The sequence below is a fragment of the Stegodyphus dumicola genome, chromosome 11, assembly GCF_044657685.1.
Source record: "Stegodyphus dumicola isolate Sdum_Otavi_A_Nest chromosome 11, ASM4465768v1".
NCBI classification, from domain to species: domain Eukaryota; kingdom Metazoa; phylum Arthropoda; class Arachnida; order Araneae; family Eresidae; genus Stegodyphus; species Stegodyphus dumicola.
In genome coordinates this window covers 48,977,599-48,998,212 of record NC_140778.1, presented here as the reverse complement: position 1 = coordinate 48,998,212, position 20,614 = coordinate 48,977,599, and positions in this window count along the sequence as shown.

Below are 20,614 nucleotides of genomic sequence, written 5' to 3'. Positions count from 1 at the left end.
AAATCGCAAAAATGGTCTACAGATGTTTGGGGCTTGCCGGTGACCCCCAGCATGAAAAATGCATTAAGCACGATTATATATAACATTATGCTCTGCAGATAATATTTCAACATAATATATATCGCATAATAAAAATTTCGAGTTGGCGTCATGGGTCAAATCACGTAAAATGTGCACTGCAGTCAACGTGTTAATTTTTACATTTTAAAGTATTCTTATTCTACATTTAAAGGATTTTATGAAGATCATTTGAACTTCAATTTTTTAGTCTTTGTGAAAAGTTGGTTCTAAATTTCTTTATATATATATATATATATATATATAAACTCCTACACTCCTAGAAAAAACTAATTTATATATTTATTTATCTCACATTTTCATTTTGAAACATTTTAATACATGCTTTTCCTCAATATTTTAAAAGTTGATTTTTTGTTGAACTGAAATATGTAATATGGAAAAATTCTATCAAAAAACATAATTCAACTCAGAATTGAAAACAGGAGATAAATAGAGATATTAATAATGTGGGGTATTTGATCCTCTTCCCCTAATAGTCATTTGAAACATTTTAGCGTGTTTTTCCATTCAGCTGAAACAGTAAAAATATAGAAAAATTCTATCAAAAAACATAATTCGGCTGAGAAACAAAACAGGCAAAAAAAAAAAAGGGTTGGCGTCAAGAAAGTGATGGTCTAAAACAGGGCTTCTTAAACTTTTTTTTCAGTCGTGACCCTTTTTTATCATAGATTTTTTTTCACGACCCCAAAATATTTACGAAAATTTTGTGGGACCCCATAAGCATTGCGAAAATCCGACACGCGTGTGAGTGAAACTGTCAATTTTTTCACTTATACTGTACGATAATATTGCAGTTTTAAGTCATTATCTTTAATTTCTCATTTTAAGACATAAAACTATGTGAAAATTTTAAGTAACGGACGAAATGACAGCGTCACCTGCAAAGCAAATAAAATGAACATTTATATTATAAAAAGAATGCATTGAAACATTTTTTTTCTCTTTGTCTGTATTGTCTTATCTTTACCTATTTTCAGATACATTGTGTAAAAATATTGGGTAGTTGTAAAATTATATTAAGTTTACGAAATACCAAAACTAAAATTTTTTGCGACCCGCTGCTATAGATGGGGGTTGCGATCCAGAGTTTAAGAAAGTCTGGTCTATAATAACGTTACAATATTTGACTTTGCTAGAACATTTGATAACTGAGGCCATAGCCAGTGTGGTTATGGCAGGTGTGGAAAATTTTGGAATTTACAGAAATATCAAGTAGCAAAATTTTTGGAATTTAGGAGTGGAAAAGTTTTTAGAATTGAGGACCCACAGAGATTGTATAGCACAGCAAAATGTACCTGCTGAAGCTATGACTCTAGTGCATGGTTATAGTCTTAATAACCATGCATAATAAGGAGTGTATGCTTGAATGCAGAAATGCATTATGAGTCATCATCACTAGGTCACCAGCCTACACAGCATTGTGTGTTACGTCATTCATGTAAATAAGGAATAAAATTGAATGCACTTTAGTTAAATAACCTAACTCATTCCTTGTAAGTATTATGCGAGATAAATCATTATCTGTAATTGTTGAATAATAATACAACACTTGCTTTCTGTTCATCTGAAATGAGATAGATCTGATAGCAGTTATTCCGGCAGAAGCTTAAAAAAACGGATCATTCTGTATTTATTTAGATAATCAAAATACACAAGCTAAGGTCATAACATATTAAACCGTAATTCACTTTTCACATAAGACAGCCAATGTTTATCCATTTTCACATAAGTCGTAATTCTGAAAATACTCTATTGCATGCTGTTCTGTTGAAGACAAGTCTGAAATAATTTTTTTTTCAAAATGCAATTGATAATTTGTATTGATTTTTACAAAATTTAAACCTGGGAGTCATGAACAAATTTGTGTTGGGTCACCAAATTCAAAGAAATTTATTTGACAAATAAAAGATATACGGAATTTCAAGAGAATTTTGGATGTTTTTTAACATTTGCCAAGAACTTTAAATTAAACATTTCCATATTTTAATTTTGATTTTATTGCTTTCCACTTGATTTGTGTGTTATGATTGATGATTTCCAAACAGCTCGAATCGAATTTCAAAACAATTGCATACGCACAGCTAAGATGTAGTTTCTTTCGGCTATCTTAGTAGTATCTTGCATGCAATTTGTAATTGCAATACGCATCGTTTATAAACTATGTTTCTTATTTCTAATCAAATTTGTTGTCAAATAAGCACATAACATTTCCTAAGTATTGGAAAATTCAGTAGTGTCTCGAAGGATAATAAAACAAATTTTGTTTTATTTGCAATTTTGTTCATGATGGTTAAATGGCCCAAAATAGATACCCAATGTTCACAAGAGAAACGGGATGGATGGACCAACATCAAATAAAGAGAAAAACTATTTATGAAGAGTTTATTTGATATACTGTTTTACATGTTGCATTATCAATGGCAAATGAATATCCATTGTGTGTTAAATGCAGTGAAAACTTGGCACATGGAAAGTGTGAAAACTTGGCACATGGAAAGCATGAAACCTGTGAAATTAAAAATACATTTAGGAACAAACGGTACTTTTCTGTTTGGTCAGCACAATCGATAAAGTCGCCAACAATGATACAACTGATGCCAAACGGAATAGCTTCTCTGGTTACCTTTTACGCCTCATTTTCAAAACAAGTCACATCCATTTCTTATCAGATTGGTTGTTTCTTTCAATACTGGCATACAATTACATAGAACTTTTACAAGATAGTTAAGAACATTCGCAGTAATTAAGTCAATCAGAATGCAATCACACCGCTCACCCAAAGGTGAAAATATAGAAAAGGCAAAATCAAGGGTTAAATTCATCAATTCTAATGAGAATGCACTAGTGAAGTAAAGCACTGCGGTTTTACATAATTTCTGAGTAAGCTATTTGTACGAATTGAAATAATTCTTGCATTTAAACTTGTATTCCAAATTAAGATTTAAGTTGAAATTAATGTATATGTTACTGTGAAAGACCGAAATTGGAGAATGTCAACTATCACCGGAGAATGTCAACATTCACCAAATACGTCGGTGAAAGATCGAATATTTCTTTACATTCTTGTACATTCGGACCCTCACCGGTGTATGTCGACAATCACAGATATGCTCTGGTGTAGGTCGAAAAGAGAGGAGTATATGTACACGCTGCCATTCCAAAAGGAAGTGTTCCACAAATAAATGCAGTTGTAAAAGCAAGGGCCTCTAGTGCAATTCAAAGTGTCATAATAGTTTAAGTTGTTGCAATAAATAAGATTTGAATCACATAATTTGGTAAGTTTATAACTTCTATTATTTTCCTTTCTCATTTTGAATGTACTGTGTGTTTTAAGTTCTTATATTCTTATTCTGAGTCTCAAGTGCGTTTTTTCGCGAATGAATTACGGAGAAGGAAATATAATATTCTTATATGTTCAACATTCACCATTAGTGCATGGAGAATGTCGACATTCACCGGTGTAAGTGAGAAATAAGAGTATTTGGAAAATATTTCGGACATACACCAAGCGACTATGTGAATGTTGACACTCACTGGTGAAAATCGACATTCTCCAGATTTCGGTGTTTCACCGTAACATGTATAACTGCTGAGAGAATTAGATTTTTGTAGTGTAGTTTACGTGAGATGAGGTCACGTGATACGAACCGGCGAATCAGGATGTTGAACCATGAAAGCATAGTAAATTCTCAATGTCTTTTTACAAATTTATTGGCTTTTTACAAAATTTTAAACCATATTAAAATTTTTATGCCTTCAAAATAAAAAATTCTTAGAACTAATGTTTCTTAACATTTTTCATATGTATATTGTAGCCAACAAAGTCTGCTTGGTGAGATTTGCACCAGCCAAACAGAAAAGTAGCTCAGAAACTAAACATAAAGATTTAGTAAATAAACCAGAAGAATTTTTTGTAAGGAATGAGCTGAGAGCATGGAAAATTAAAATGTATTTTTGAAAAAATATACAACAGTTCCTGAGAAGGCTTTACAGGCATCCAAGTTTCATATTTAGCAAAAAATTTAAAACCTAATACAATTGGAGAATCGCTCCTTCTTCCTTCAGGAATTAAAATGACATCATTTATGCATTCAGAAAAATATAGTAATGATTTAAAAACAATAGAATTATTAAAAGATACCGTTTCTCACCAAATTTCTATCATATCCAACACTATAGAATACAAAATCCTGTCTTTACTATACAACTTGATGAAACTACCGACATTACTAAAATGTCTTAAGTCATCGTTTATCTGAGATACGTTTTTCAATACGATGCAGTAGAATATTTTTTATGTTATAATATTTGGGAAGGAAAAGCAACTGGAGAGAAAATGTTTGAAATTGTTAACAGATATTTTGAAACGCATAATCTTGCCTAGACACACTGTATCGCAGTTTGTGCTGATTATGCTGCAGGTAATTATAAAGGACTAAGAGGGTTAATAATAAAAATTGCTCCCCATATAATATTACATCTTTGTGAAGAATTGCACAATATATTGCTGGGTTATTACTGCAATTAATTACATTAAAAGACAAGATCCTAAACAGTTCTGTGTATTAGACATTATTACCAAAGTCAGTTGGCTTTCACAAAGAAAAATACTGAATCATATTTTCGATTTGAGAAATACAGTTTACATATTTTTGGAAGAAAAGAAACATACATCAGCAAGTTCATTCATTAATAATGATTAGTTAGGAAAACTTAGTTTCATAGCACACATTTTCTAAAAACTAAACATTTTAATACTGAGCACCAATATTGAAGCTTTTAAAACTAAGCCTAATACTTTGGCAAGAAGAAATGAACAAAAACAACAGAAACATGTTTTCAGAATTTACTAGAGAAAATAATACAGATTTCTTGTTTAAAACAATGTATAATAAAATTGACAGAAAACGTTTTGAAAAATTTCCAAATAAGGAATTAAATTGGATCCGTGACCCATTTTTCCTTTGGTATTTTCAATTCCAATGTATCTCTACATGAAAAAGAACAATTAATTGATATTTTAAGTGACGGAATACTGTGTGTTCAAGTTAAGTCTCTAACTTGCCAAAAATTTTAGTTACCTATTGGAAAAGAATATGCAAATTTAAAAGGAATGAAACTAAATTTTTTAGTTTCTCTCATAAAATTGTATAATAAACCTTTAACTTATATTTAAAACTTCCAAAGGCTTATGTTACATTTTTCCATCATATAAGCATTGAAAGCGGATTTCTCACTAAAATAGAAATAATTTTGCTATTGAATTAACATATAGAACTTTTTTATTGAAATATTTTTCCTCTGTGCCATTTAACTGCATCTACTACAAACTAAAGATTAAAGAATTGTTTTCAAAACATTTTGAATTTGTTTTCATATTGATCTACAAAGCACTAGATTAGTGAGTTTTTATTACATTATTGACAAATATAGTTTAAACAAACAAAAAATTTTCAGCGGAGATAAATATTTGTCATATATAAATGTGTTTTCAAAGCGAAAATAAATAATAAGTGATAAAAAGAGAACCCGGTTAGAACATTCATATCTCTAATTACTCTAAAACAAAGTAATTTGCTTTGATTTAATCTTTATAATATAATATATTTTATAATGATAAGGAAAAATCCAATGTGAAAGGTTATGTGAAGATTACAATAGTATCTACAGTATTCAGCATTTCGTATAATCCTATAACCAGATAATAATATTAAAATAAATTTTATCTGAATGAAGTTTTCTTATTACAGAAACAGTCAAATTGTGCCATTACATAAACGAATGCACTTTGAAACTATATCCTTTAATACTGTTTACAAACGCAAGCCAAAGTTCTGTTTACGTTACTCCTCGCCCTTCAGCGCATGCTCAAGAATTACCATCCAGGCGAAACTAGTCGATTTGTCCATGACGTCAAAAATTCGAAAAGTGGGGTAGGGTTGCATGTTCCTAAAACGTACTCGCCGTACCCCCTGCTGTGACAATGCTGAATGACTATTGGCTGACCGACTTGCTACGTAAAAAACGTTAGTTGTTTGGTCACGTGACAAGCCGATTGCATGGATTCTGAAGTGTTGTGAAAGTGTAATTTGTAGTTTGCTGTATAAAACGAAATAAATTTTGTATGCATATACAATTCTGAATTAATAATAAACCACTAAAAGGTACAGCTGGTAAAGAATATAGAACACAAACCTCTTCAAACATAACGCTTGAAGTATTTTATTTGGACGGCATAAGATATGTTTACTAGGAAGACAAATTTCGGCAAACAAAATATATAATTATGCAAAAGAAATTTCGTTACCGGAGCATAAAAGTATCTATTATTGTACTTTAGATTTTCAAATATCAGAGGTTGTGAAATAATGTAAGAGAATTTTGATTTAACATAAGAGATTCAATTTTGAGGGATTTGGAGCTTGGCATGAAGGGATTTTTTATTTATTTTATAATAAAACAAGATTAGTTTTGTATTTTTGAAAATTTTTGGCAGAAGAACAGTTTAATCTTTTAATATTTCATTGGTATGTTAATATTTTCTGGAACTAAAATAAAAAATGGAGGACTGTTAATATTTGCAGTAATAAATATAGAGCAACTTCTGACGATGTCCGTCTTTTAAAAAGGTACAAAAAGGCAAACTAGAACACTACTTTGTCATTGTCACCAGTTATGTATCAAAAAACATTGTTTCAGTTTTGGATGTGGGTATTCAGTTGAATACTAATTTATGTGAATCACAGCAAAGAAATAGGCATTCAAAAACTTAGAAACAGTCATTATGGTATTTCTAGGCAGAGTTTGGCATGATGAATTAATAATTTCAAAAAGTTGTGTAGTGGATTTGTCATTCGGAAAGCACTTTGTAAGGTTGGAATGTGCTCAGAATAGCATGGTATGCCTTGAATGATAATAAGAAATGCTTACCAGCAAGGGTCAGAATTCATTAGAGCCAGGATTGTTGCCTATAGAGAGTGTGGATAATCATTCTGTGATATCGCCCGTTGCACTAGTCGACATCCAACTACTGTTAAGCGAATATGGCATGTATGGAATGCTGAGGATTATACTGAACGGCATGCAGGATCTCAATGCCGTCCCATGATTAATACCCGAGACGACAGGCATATTGTGAGGTCAGCCCTCCAAATTTACAACCACATCACAGACCATTAGTCAGAAAATGGGCATGTTTGCAGCATGCTCAGTATCTGCTCGTACGGTGTGTCAACGTTTGCATCAGCATAAACTATCAGCACAGTGTCCATTACTTTAGCTTTCCTTGACAATGCAGCACATAGAGAGATGGCTACTGTGGTGTGTCCAACAACAAAGCTGGATATAGGAGGGGCACAATGTCGTCTTTTCAGACGAGTCCCGTTTCTGTGTGCATTATTCTAATGGTCGTATAAGTGTCTAGAGGCTCCAAGGAGACCGCACATCGCCTGGTTGCATTCAGTGATTAAATTGTTTTGGTTAACATTAATATAAATAACTGTTGTAATCATAAAACACTGACAGCCATTAGAAGCATAACATTACAGAAGACAGTAGGTAAAATCATATTTATTATACAGATAACTTTTAATACATGACTTAACTGTACATGTGTAAGCAAATCAGTTAGACTTGAAGTATATGGTTTAGAAAACAGACTTTGAATATACAACCTTGTACAGCCATTGCATAATACTGCTGCATGAAGATAAACAGATACTGGATGTGCACCTAGAATATGTGAGAAAATGAGATTTCAATTATTAGTGTTCAGCTGATGTAGCCATGGGTAGCCTGTGGTGTGCTAGTTTTCTATAATCATAGGCCTGATATATTCAGTACATAACAGATCTAATAAAATCATAGATCAAGGGAAAAATAGATAAATTAAAAAATGGTGGGAATTTAGGAGTTGTTCTCTGTTATGTGCCAGACATTCCTTGTTGATCACTAATTCTAGACAGCAGTAAGCTTGGAAAACCTCAGAGCAATAATAAATGATTCAGATTTTAAAACACTGCTTTTTTATTAGTATACATATAATAATCAATTTATGAAATGAACTAGAAACTAAAAAATTACCTTGTATGCTACAAACATTTTATGAATGTTGATCACATAGCACACTTTTAAATGGTTATTGATTTCACATTTTTTGTACCCTGAGTTTTCATACTGCATCATCTAATACATTTGAAGTCTTCCATTGGGCAAACGTTAAGGAGTTTTTGTGCATACCTGATGCTCGCATAACATACATAGCAAAACATTTGTTGTACGTAAAGAAAATCTGGATAACTTCTCATTCTTTACTTGGATTCAATCATTATAATATGTGTAATATTTTCAATATTAGAATTTTTAAATCTGATAAATCATTTACAGTAGCCCTAAACAATGGTGACTGTTCAACTGCACATTAAACATGGAGGCTCTTTTTTGGCGGGGACCGGGTTATTTGATTACAGTATTATTTGATTACAGTGTAGTAACTTGGCTAAGGGTATAGATACTTTCAAAGAGAAATTAGCTTATATCTATTTCATATATGACGAAAACTACGAAAACACACATGCAGCCAACCCGTTCGAAAGGATGGGAACCCACGTCGAATCATCAGTATTCAACTACTTTACTGCTTGGCTGTTAACGAAGCCAGAGCTAGACATTTTATTACCTAATGCAATAACTGCTGCTTGCAAATTATGCCGTCCAATGCCTGCCTAAATTCTAAAAATTTTGACGCTCCTATGTCCTGCCACCCATTGCAGTCATACAGGTTGCCATGGCTACCGATGAGCATTAAACATGAAGGCAACTGGAATGTAATGGCACCATACGATTACACTTGGTTTCATACCCGTATGGGGATGCATAATGCGTGACATAATGTGCCATTTTGTTGATGCAGGCCCATGGATGTGATCCTTGATGGTGTTGATGTATTAAGATTTATCTGGAAAAATGAATTTATATTATATATATCCTTCTATTTGCAAAGTTCTATGCATAACTATAGCTGTAGTCACTTATAATGTTCTAACAAGGGTTTGGTTAGGTTATTCGAATATGGCACAGCACACGAGGGCTGCTTATTTTTTCTAACAAAGGTAGCTGAAACAATGGTCACTTTAAAAAACTCCTTGATGATGCAGATAACAATGACCAGTACATATGACGACTAGTTGCTCTGTAGCACCCCCTTAGTTCTGAGCTGCAAAATAATATAACTGTAACAGCCATACATATAGATGTATGTTATCTTAATCAATGAGTCAAACTAGTAAGTTCATTGCTTAAGCATTCACCAGCTTTAGGAAAACAAGATCAAGTAGGGTAGTGCTATTTTTTTAATAAAGAATCAATGTGCTTTAAAAATGATACTTCAAATTGTCACTAAGGTATCTATTGATTATTTACTATATCTCAAATTTTTAGAAGTAGCTATTTCCCAGCAATACTGCCTACGTGTTTTTTTTGGTGGTAAAGTGCCAATAAATATTTAACTGTAACAGTCATGCATAATCATAACTGACTTCTGATAATTGTATACTTAGTTTTATATTTCATTTTTGTTAGCCATGTTCTCCTTTTATAAATATGGGTCTCTTTGATTTACTAAAATAATGAAAATAGAAAACTGTTCGTTTTTTCTGGTTTCAGATTGCTATGTCATCTGATCGTAAAAGTCTCATAGAATGAAATTATGATCATTCCAAAAGCATATTGCAATAGTAAAGTTCTGATATATGCAGCTAAATCATTATGTGGAAAAAGTAAAGTGGTTTGAGAGAAGCACAGCATATTAATTTTTTTTCATCACAATTCACAAAGTGTATTACTTACTCAAAATAATTCTAAAATGATGAATTTTGGTACTTTCTAATTATCTGAACCTAACCCAAATGCTGTGAAAAAGTACTGATGTCTACGCCATGTTGCGAAAAAGAATTTATGTGGCTACACATGTCACTAAAAAGCATTTATGTGGCAACTCAAGTATACACGTAACATTCTCTCAGATATCACTTCCCCAGATATTTTCACCAGTGTGGTTGCAAATTATGATACTTCCTATGGGAATTTCAGCATTGGGGTGGACCACATACTGCAGTTTCTGTTGTCTCAGGTGAAATCTTTGGCAACATAGCTTTCTCCATGCACACAGCATAAAAGGCATCACATGCGTCTCTTTCCTTTCTCATTTAGGATTCTAATGCTAAAATTTTGCAATTTCCTGATTTTTGTTTTAAGAAAAGTTTATACGGAGAACAACGGTGAAACAAACCCTAGAATTATGTGTATCTTGTATGGAAAAAGAAGAATGTAAAACAATAGGTGGTGGTGGATGCATCGTTGAAATAAATTTAAAGATTATGCGAACAAATATTCCTCTCCTAACTCACCAACGAGTTTGCAAATGCCCTTCAACATTGCCAATGAGTTCACAACTTTTCAGTGGGTCTGTAGTAAAAAATCTAAATTCCATATATCTTACAGCTCTTGTTAAAGATGGAATTAAACACAGTCATTTTAATTTAAACGTAGGAATTTAAATTTAATAACTTAATATATTTAAACACAAAAACCTATCGCTATGTTTCCATTAATGAAACAGCAATCATCACCAAACAAAAATATTGGTGCAAAATGTATTCTAAAATATTAATGGTAAATTTAAGATACATTCAAATTGCAATTTGTAACAGTTCCAGATAATCCCCATCTTAAAAAAAAAAATAATAAATAAATAAAAAAAAATAAATAAATAAAATAAAATAAAAATAAAAAAGAAGTAGAAATAGGTAATGGAAATGACCTGTATTTTAAAATATAAATGAAAATTTAGGATAATCCATGCCATGTTTATATGTCTAAAGAGTATATTCCTTACTACCTTATGCATACTAAAGGTTACTGACAGATTTAACTGACAACAGTTACTTTTGAAAGAAGAATATTATGAGAGATTCATAGGTTATATTTAATGGATAATAATTATATGCCTACATTGCTGTACCTATGAATGCATCCATTAAATCTAGGTTATTAATGGATACATTTTCATAGGTACATCAACGTAGGCATATATATTTTGCTGTAAATTGTTTGGCAAATGTTATCCAGTAAAGGAAAAGACCCCACGTGTGTTTTCTCTATATCACTACTTTGATCCTAGTCAATCATTAATAAAATCTTCGGATTCCCAGGGTGAAATCTAAGATAAATTTAGGTGTATAATTGTAAGCTTTGTAATCTTGTTCTAAAAAATGTAGTTGTATCATGATAAAACATTTAATAAACTATATTAAATATTGTTTTTCGAATATTCCATTAGCAAAATAGCTATAAAATATGGTATAACCTATAACCCATTTTCCTTCCTTTTTAATGATCCGCTATTTGTCATGTATGTATTGCATAAAGTATAAATATATATTAATATATGAATTAATTCAGGTGTACATAAAATCACCTCATGACTTCTTAACTGACTTTTTTAAAGGATTAAAATGTTACCGCTGTAGGCCATAAAGCGTTTTTTATTAGAAGGGTTAGACATGCTACTTTGAACGAGAATCTTAACATGTATGTAACCAAGGTTGGTTGATCTTTACAATATGGTAACTGGTAGTTTGGCGACATTTTGGAGGCGATAAAGGTTACTACCTGGGACTTTGGTAATAATGTGAGCAGTACTCAGTTCCGATTACGCATTATTTTGTGTGAGGGAAATGAGAGATCATGGGATATGTCATGTGATATTAATGGACGAATTACGGTTCTTGAATCGGAAAAGGGGGGGAATCGGGAAAAAATCTGGAAATTTTGTATTTGGCTTTATTCTGTGTTGTGTGAAACAGTGTTCGTGAATTTTTGGATCCCATGGCCGTAACTAAAGTGAATTCTAAATGGGTATTTATGTATGTATTAATTTAATGTATGTCCTCATTTATATTTTAAGTAGTGTTTTTGAATTTAATTATATTTTAATTAAATGATAGTTATTTTGTGAATTTTATGTTTGTAGGAATTTGGTATACGTTTTAGTTGAAGTAAACGTGCATGGAAATAATTTAAATATCTGACACTAAGTACGTATTTGTAATGGTTGCAGTATGAATTCGTTGGTGACGTGTATAATGTAATAGATGATTTAGAGGTAAAAGTTTTTGGATACTTTATTTATTTTATATGTGGAAATGTTCATTACTTTTTCGCGATCAGGTAATTTCATATATGTTCTTTTTACCGGGTTTAAAGATTGAGAAAATTGTTATGTATTTTCGTGAAATTTTTCTAATTTATGAGAAAAAAGCAGTGTACATGGATATAGTGAAGAGTGTGCGCAATGCCATTTTTGTGCAATTCTGGGATGTTTTTTTAAGTAAAAATAAGTCGGCGTGCACATGGTTTAATGATATTTTAATTAAATGATAGTTATTTTGTGAATTTTATGTTTGTAGGAATTTGGTATACGTTTAAGTTGAAGTAAACGTGCATGGAAATAATTTAAATATTTGATACTATGTATTTGTAATGCTTGCGGTATGAATTCGTTGGTGACGTGTACAATGTAATAGATGATTTAGAGGTAAAAGTTTTTGGATATTTTATTTATTTTATATGTGGAAATGTTCATATTTGGAAAGGGTAAATACTTTTTCGCGATCAGGTAATTTCATATATGTTCTTTTTACCGGATTTAAAGATTGAGAAAATTGTCATGTATTTTCGTGAAATTTTTCTAATTTATGAGAAAAAAGCAGTGTACATGGATATAGTGAAGAGTGTGCGCAATGCCATTTTTGTGCAATTCTGGGATGTTTTTTTAAGTAAAAATAAGTCGGCGTGTATATGGTTTATGTGTATGTGTTATTTTGAAAAACGCGTAAGGAGTATGGTATTGTGCACTTTTTCCCAATTTTGCAGTGAATATTTGTCATGATTAAGCAGTTTTGTTAGATAAAATTTCTAGCATAAGTGTAATTCAGCTAGTAGATTGTTGGAAGAAGTGTTCAGTAGATAAAAAGAAAAGAAACATGTCTTTACTTCGTGAAGACAAAATGGCGGCGGGAAAAAAAAATAGAGGGTTGCTGTAGGAGAGTTGGTCGCTAAATTTTTGCCAAAAAACGCCAAGTTACCATAATGTAAAGATCAACCCCTAGGTTCTTTAATATACTAAGATTAGGCCAGGAACGGAAAAAGAGTGCCATTTGTTGCTGGTAGTTTCCTGCTCATTTTCTGAGAGCTACGTAATTTTCTACGAGAAGCAGCAAGTTCAGTAAAAATAATTTTCTTTTGCATTTTCAATTGACTGCACAACATATTTAATCTCTTATTTTCCTTTTCTAAGATTTGCACACGCTCAACTAAATGAGATGTGTCACTGGATGTAAACTGAGTTGCACAGTCTATCTTATCAGCTTGTAGCTTTTTTTTGGGGGGGGAAGGGAAGCTAAATTTTCCAATGCTCGTTTCCTTGTTCCCCGAGCCTGACATCTGCTTGCTCTATCCCTTTTTAGCATAAATTTAGATGACTCATTCATGTTAGAAAACGTTCTCTCCAGGTTAGGTTCAGTTTTTGAAGCACAACATATATACTTTATTGATGAGTTATTTTCACACGTCAATCACATATATTTATGTTTGTTTACATTTGTGTTGATTATCGGAAGGGTGAATTGCTTTTCCGTGTAGTGCCAGAATGACAAGAAAAAGTTATTTTTTATTTCGTTCATTACTATCATTCTTTGATAGATATCTAAAACTTTATATAAAATAAAGAACTTTAAATATATCTGAATATTATTCTTGTTTTAAATTGCTAATGTTTGACCATTTTATACAGATACGGAGTTTACACAAATAATCAGAATTTCTTGTAATTTTTATCAACAGATTTAGATAAATCATGCATGCAAGCAGTAAAATCACATTCTTATGAAACGAAATTGAAAAATCGTCTTAAATAAATTTAGATGACTCATTCATGTTAGAAACCTTGTGTAACTTTTCTTATCATGCGTAGATAAATATTTCTATAAAATTGCATACAGAAGCATTTATATGCATAAAGATTGTGGGCTTTAGTGTACAATTGGGTGCCCCTTCGTTTGGCGACATTTTGTTTTTAAATTTTGGCGATGAAACCTCACTTCTGATTACCACGATAATTTTAAATTTGTTTTAGCCTCCCGATTTTATTTAAATGAAAATAGATTGATGTGTATATGGACATATTTAAGGCAGTGCGCAATGCCTAGTTTGTGCAATTCTAGGATGTTTTTTTAAGTAAAAACAGATCGATGTGTACATGGACACAGATCTTATGCAATTCTTTGACTTCTTATTTTGGTTTTGTGTAGCGGCCATCTTGAAATTGTGACTTCCTGGCGCCGATCTTGGCGTCAAGAAAGAATCGCCAATAAACAAGGGGCACCCAATTGTAAACTTTTAGTGTGTACAAACGTTTGTGTGTGTGTGCACAGATATACATGCATACATACATTTTTGAGTCTGGTCTCGAAAAAAGTCTTGCTGAAAAAGAATGTAAACAAACCACCCAGCTCCTTAAAAAAAATTTAGAAATTTTTTATCATAATTTTGGTTTCTACAGCAAATTTTTGTGTGTGGGTTTGTTTTAAACTCTTAGAAGAACTCAAATTTTAATATAAAGACGTGAAAATTTTTGACCTTTTGATAGTGTACCTGATGATTTATTAAAAATACAATTGACTCTCTTATATTTAATATTACAAAATTATAATAAAGATAATTCTAAGGTATTTTTTATAAATATATGTGACTGATTACACACTCTGAATATAGAAAATAATTGCTTACAAATGACTTATGCAGTATTTGTTTTATTATCATATCCTGCCCCCATAAGCTCAAAAATAAAACTTTATACAGGAAAGTCATTTTACCTCCAAATATATTTTATGGTATTGAAGTATGATAACGGATGATTATTTTTGTTAGAAAAATTATAATGTTATGAATATTTTCTAAAAAATATTTTCCTGAAAATAATTATACATTATATTCAAGCATATTTATATATTAATATATATATATATATATTATATTCAAGTAATAGATGACATATTTATATATTCTATTTAAGAAATAAATGGCAGCACTATGTCTTGTCATTAACTTTATCAAAAGAACTTATAGGTTCAAAGCACCTACTTTCTAGTATAAGAACTGTACTTCGAATGTCCTTTTCTTTCCTCCTTCTTCTTTTTTTTTTTTTTTTTTCTTCCCTGTAAGATTTTTGCTTTATACTATTTATAGATGTGACATCTAAAAATGCTTGGCCCTTTTTATCCAAATACCTAAATATGGAAGTCTGAAATAATGCAATATATTTGTATGTATATAGAGTAAAATATTAGTAAATTCTTCATAAGTACATTATTATTATAAGATAATGTATTTAAAAATATTCAGTTTAATGCAAATATGTGAATCAATTTATACATATAAATTTTAAGTGCATGACTTCTGTTGGATGTTTTAAGTAAACAATCAAAAAAATTAACCTTTTTATCAACTTATCTTGCACATATATACATTATTACTCTTTTTTCCTATAAGAATAAGCTTAATCTAATATAATAATCTAAAAATAAATAATACACAACATCTATTAAGGCAGACCATTTTTAGTACAGTAACAAATAATACAAGCAATATAATTTAATACTTCCAGTCGTCAGAGAATGAAGTGAGTTTTGTGAAGCTATTTAATGAACAAATCTGAAAACAATTTTTGATGGTTCTAAAATACAAGTTCTAAAAGAATTAAAATATGTACATGAGAAAAATGCCGTTCTTTTTGTTTTGACCCCTTTGAATAAATTTTAACCAATTTTATACATTTTTTACTTCTTTTCAAAACCTTGAAATACACGAGAAACTGATTTCAGGACCAACACATTTCAAGAAATATTGCTAACTTCAATGAATCAGCACACATGTATGACTTCATCAGAACCATCAGAATGTCTTGTATTACCTTTATTTATTTATTTAAATTTACTAATGGATTTATATCTAGAAGAGCTGAGATTTCTAATACAGTTAACACACTGGCATTTTTAATGATCTTTCCACTAATAATTTGAAATATATATATATATATATTTATTATTATTCAAATGAAAAGTTTTTGTTCATTTGTTTCCAAAATAAAAGCTACTTCCTTAGTTCAATTATTATTTTTTTAACTGGTTTGTCTGGTGAACTCCTGTGAATTTTTTTTTTTTTTTTTTTTTTTTTTTTTTTTTTTTTGTGTGTGTGTGTGTGTGTGTGTGTGTGAATACCTTAATTCTGTAATTTTTTGTTTTCAGTTTTTAATTTCTCTTTTGAAAATTTTTCTGCAGTTTAACTTAATAGCCTTGAAACTTATGATCAACATTCAAAATCTAACTTTCATTTTAAATTTCAATGTTTACCTGGATTCATAACAAGTGTATTATTTTTAAATTATTCAGACAACTTAAGAGCTCTGTGTCTTACATCTTCATAATGGTAGAAAATTTCATTGTACAGCCTATGTACATTTTAGTTATGTCATGTCATGCCATTTGTGAAATATTCCTTCTCTCTGCTTAATTTTATTCCATATATAGAGATATTCAGTAAGTTTAAGCATAATAAATTTGTAGAAGATAAATGTCTAAAATTCCATTCTCAGTTTCCTATGCAGACTTAAATGCATTTAGTATAGCAATCAATTACGCATTGAATTCCAATATAAAAATATTTTTTATCACAGCCTTCAGATCATTCCTGAACATCATTCAAATCATCATCAGACTGCAGAATGAAATATACAAATACTTCTTCTGTTTTTGAAACAAAAAAAGAAATCATTTGATGACAAGGTCTGGTGAACCTTGTGCATAGGGTATAAGCTGAAATTATCATTCCTGGAACAGCAATCTGGCAAATTTTAGTCTTGTGTGCGAAGCGTTTTTATGCAAAGCGGAATTTTACTGCTGAGTTTGCTACACAGTTTTATAGTTAATAGGAATTGTATTGTATTATTAAGTCAAAAAAATGTGAGAACTATCTGTCTAAGAGAAGATATGCCTTTTCAAAGAAATAATATAAGGGAAACTGGCTCTGATTCACTTTATACACGAGGAAAACAGCAAAATCTCCTCTGCAGCCAACCTATTCGTCAAGATTAAACTCTGAGCGAATTACTAGCATTCAGCGGATTTCCCTCTCAGCCGCTGGTGGGCTTTGTACAAGTTGAGTCAACAGGTTAGCGTAATAAACACCTCTTATCATGATATTATGTGACCTATAATCTATAAGCAATGCTCTTCATAAAAAATGTTAATTCTGTTTGCTTTCTGGATTCTGAAATTAGCTCTGGTTTATCTATTCTCTTGTTTTGAGATCTGCTCATCAAAACAGAGCAGCAGGTCAATTAAAAAGGATATGCATGCAGTGCAATCATCTTCAGTGCAATCTCAAGTCATAGTCACGTCTTTAATCCACCTAAAGTCCAGTCCCAGTACTTTTCACTCTTTGAGCAAAAGTATAATTCCAGTTGGTGTCTAAATTAAGATGAGTTCCGGTATTTCAATTTTCTACTGAACTATTTTCATTAATTAAATTGAATTATCTAATTTTATTTATTAATTTACATTTTATTTTTATTTTTTTCTTTATTTTATCTTTGCTGACGACAAAATTGAACAGGCACTCGTATAATCCTATGGCAAACATTCCACACTTGCTAGATAATGTGTTTCACATTGAGGACATCGAAGCAACTGAGCCTACGCAGGCCAGATAGAGCTTAAGTCACATTATTTTGATCACTGCAAAGCACGCAAGGGCTTTCTGCCTAAAAACAGGGATGCTTTTGTGGAGCACTTTTTAAAGGTTCGATTTGGTTTGTTTGATTTTAGAAAAGCAATTGAGGGCTATTTGCCTAAGAAGAGCAAAGATTCTTGATGGCATCATGATGGACTTTTCGAAGAAAACTTGCTAGCATTCACATTGCAGAAGAGAAAACATCAAAAACTCCCATGCGATCAGCCCATTCGCTGGAATTTCAAACCAGTCGAACTAACAGTATTCACCAAACCAATTTTACTGGTAGGTTTATGCTCAATAGGGAACATATTTGTGGAGCAGGTAGGTCATATAAGTGTCAGCAAATGACGTAGCCAGTCTTGGGCAATAAGCTATGAGTGGCGTTCATTATCCTACTGAAATATCGTACTTGGATTCTTTGTCAGGTATTGGTGTATATTGGTAGAGACAGACAGATTTTCACATGTTAAGTCTCGTGTTCAATCAGTAATTAGAATAGTGCAAAGCATAGTATAACATCGTCAACGTATTAGACAATGAGAAATGTGACAACACTGACTAAGAAAGGAATGCAAAGGATACAAAAGCAGATTCGAAGTACATCTGTATTCTGCTCAAATCAGAAGGTGAAAGCTCATATGATAAGGGTAACACAAATGCAATTATCACTAGGGGTATGCTACTTAATTATGATCCAGTCTCTCTACTGTACATTCATGTTCTGTACGAGATCGTCCATGAATTTCTGAGAAATTATGTTCAATTCTTCTTGCAGGGCTGATTACAGCTATGAAAGCATTGAAAGGCACTGGCGACGGGCTGTCAAAAGTCCCCAGACCATACACCATATATTAAGCTGGAGCATACGACAGCCTTCAGAATGCCTACGCTAAGACAGGTGCTATATCTTCACTCCTTAACAAGCTAGCGACAGTTTGTATATCATGAGGTGTAGCACTATTTTTCGCGAAGAATCTTGGAAAAGATGCACGTGAGGAGAAGAACATTAGCACAAACGCAGTCAGTAGTGAATTAATCTTCTTCAGATGTATGGAGCTTCACATAGCGACCAAGCATTTCACTTCCACAAACGAAAATTTGAGCACTTCAAAACTGTTTCCCTTCGATGATGTTAGAGGGACGACTGCGTAATCTCTGCTTTATCTAGATATTTAGACGTCCAGAATAGCTAGATAATCTAAATATTGGAAGATTAAAGCTGTTATCTTATTCTTGAACCTGGATGATAACCCCTCATATAATATTGCAGCGGCTGCTCTATTGTCCTAGAAAACTGGATGACACCCCCTTTCCCTGTTTAGTCTTGCCAGCGACTGATGCTATCCTTAAAACTCAACTTCATTGCTGAGCTACTCAGTGGCGTAAAGGGGGTGTATGATGCCCCGGGCACCGTTCGCAGAGGGGCGCCAAATGGTCTCCAAACAAGATTTTCATCATATCACTGTGTTTGTTTCGGGGAAGGGGGCCGCCAAAAAGGTATTTTGCTCCGGGCGCCAGTTATGCTCGCCACTCCACTGGAGCTACTCAGATCTTTTGTTTGCAACACTACAGAAGACACTGCCTCCGACGAGAAGGCATGAAAGTCCGCAAAGCGATCAAAACACCATCAGATTGTTTCGTAGTGATATCAGAGGTATAGCTAGAGACGGGCGAGGGTGGACAACTGTCCCTGGGAGTAGTATCAAGGAAATACCATATTGACGAAGTTTTAGAATGAAACAGTTTCCATACTTAGAAAACAGAAGGGTGTACGGAATCTGCAGTTGTCTTTAGGCGCTGAAAACTGTAGCCAAGTCTTTAGCCATATTGGATGTCCAGTAATAGACTGCATGCATCTTAGGAATTCACCCACTGTCACCACCACCAGATGATGGGGGTAATTAGCATAGATCTCGCATCATCTAAAGACGGCTCTCTAGTGGTCGAGTGGTAAAGCCGATGAACTCGGGCCGGGGTTCGAATCCCGGTGAGCAGATTGGCTGCTAATTAAGCGTTTTTATTGTTTCCATATGTGTAACCTATATACAGTCCAATTTCCCTTGGAAAGTCTTTCACGAAGGCATCCCTTCCCTTAGATAGGTAGCCCTCGAATGCTTTGCCATAACTAAATAAACTGAACCCAACTCATCATCTGTAAGAGAAGATATCAGTTCTTCATATCCTGCCGTGGTTCTTTGTAGAAAACCACTACCAGAGTTGGATTAGCCATCAAGGAACGTAAGCACGTGCTTAAGGCATCAGGTAAAGGCGGCGTTACAAAAAGGTGCTTCAATATTCAAAGAAAGAGTGTAAAGGCACCACAAAAAAATATCACTGCAGGTTTTAGATGGGAATACGTAGTGCAGTTAATCCAAGGCCGGAAGGAGGGAATGATGAGAAAGAGGCGTTATACTGTAGATGTATGTGGAGGCAGTAAAATCTTTGAAGTGCTACGGGCTTATAAAAGTCTAATTTGGCAATGAGCATTACTAAACCTTCAGATAGCTGCTCCCTTTGTTCGAAACGTAATCCAAACTACTGACATGATGTGTATAGTCGCACTCTGGCCTTCTTTCAAACTTCCAGACAAGGTCGTCCAGATATTGTCTATAGAACTGTCACACTGAGACCACAAATCGATGTTGTTAAAATCGAATGTACCGTGCAGTAGCTTCCGTTTATG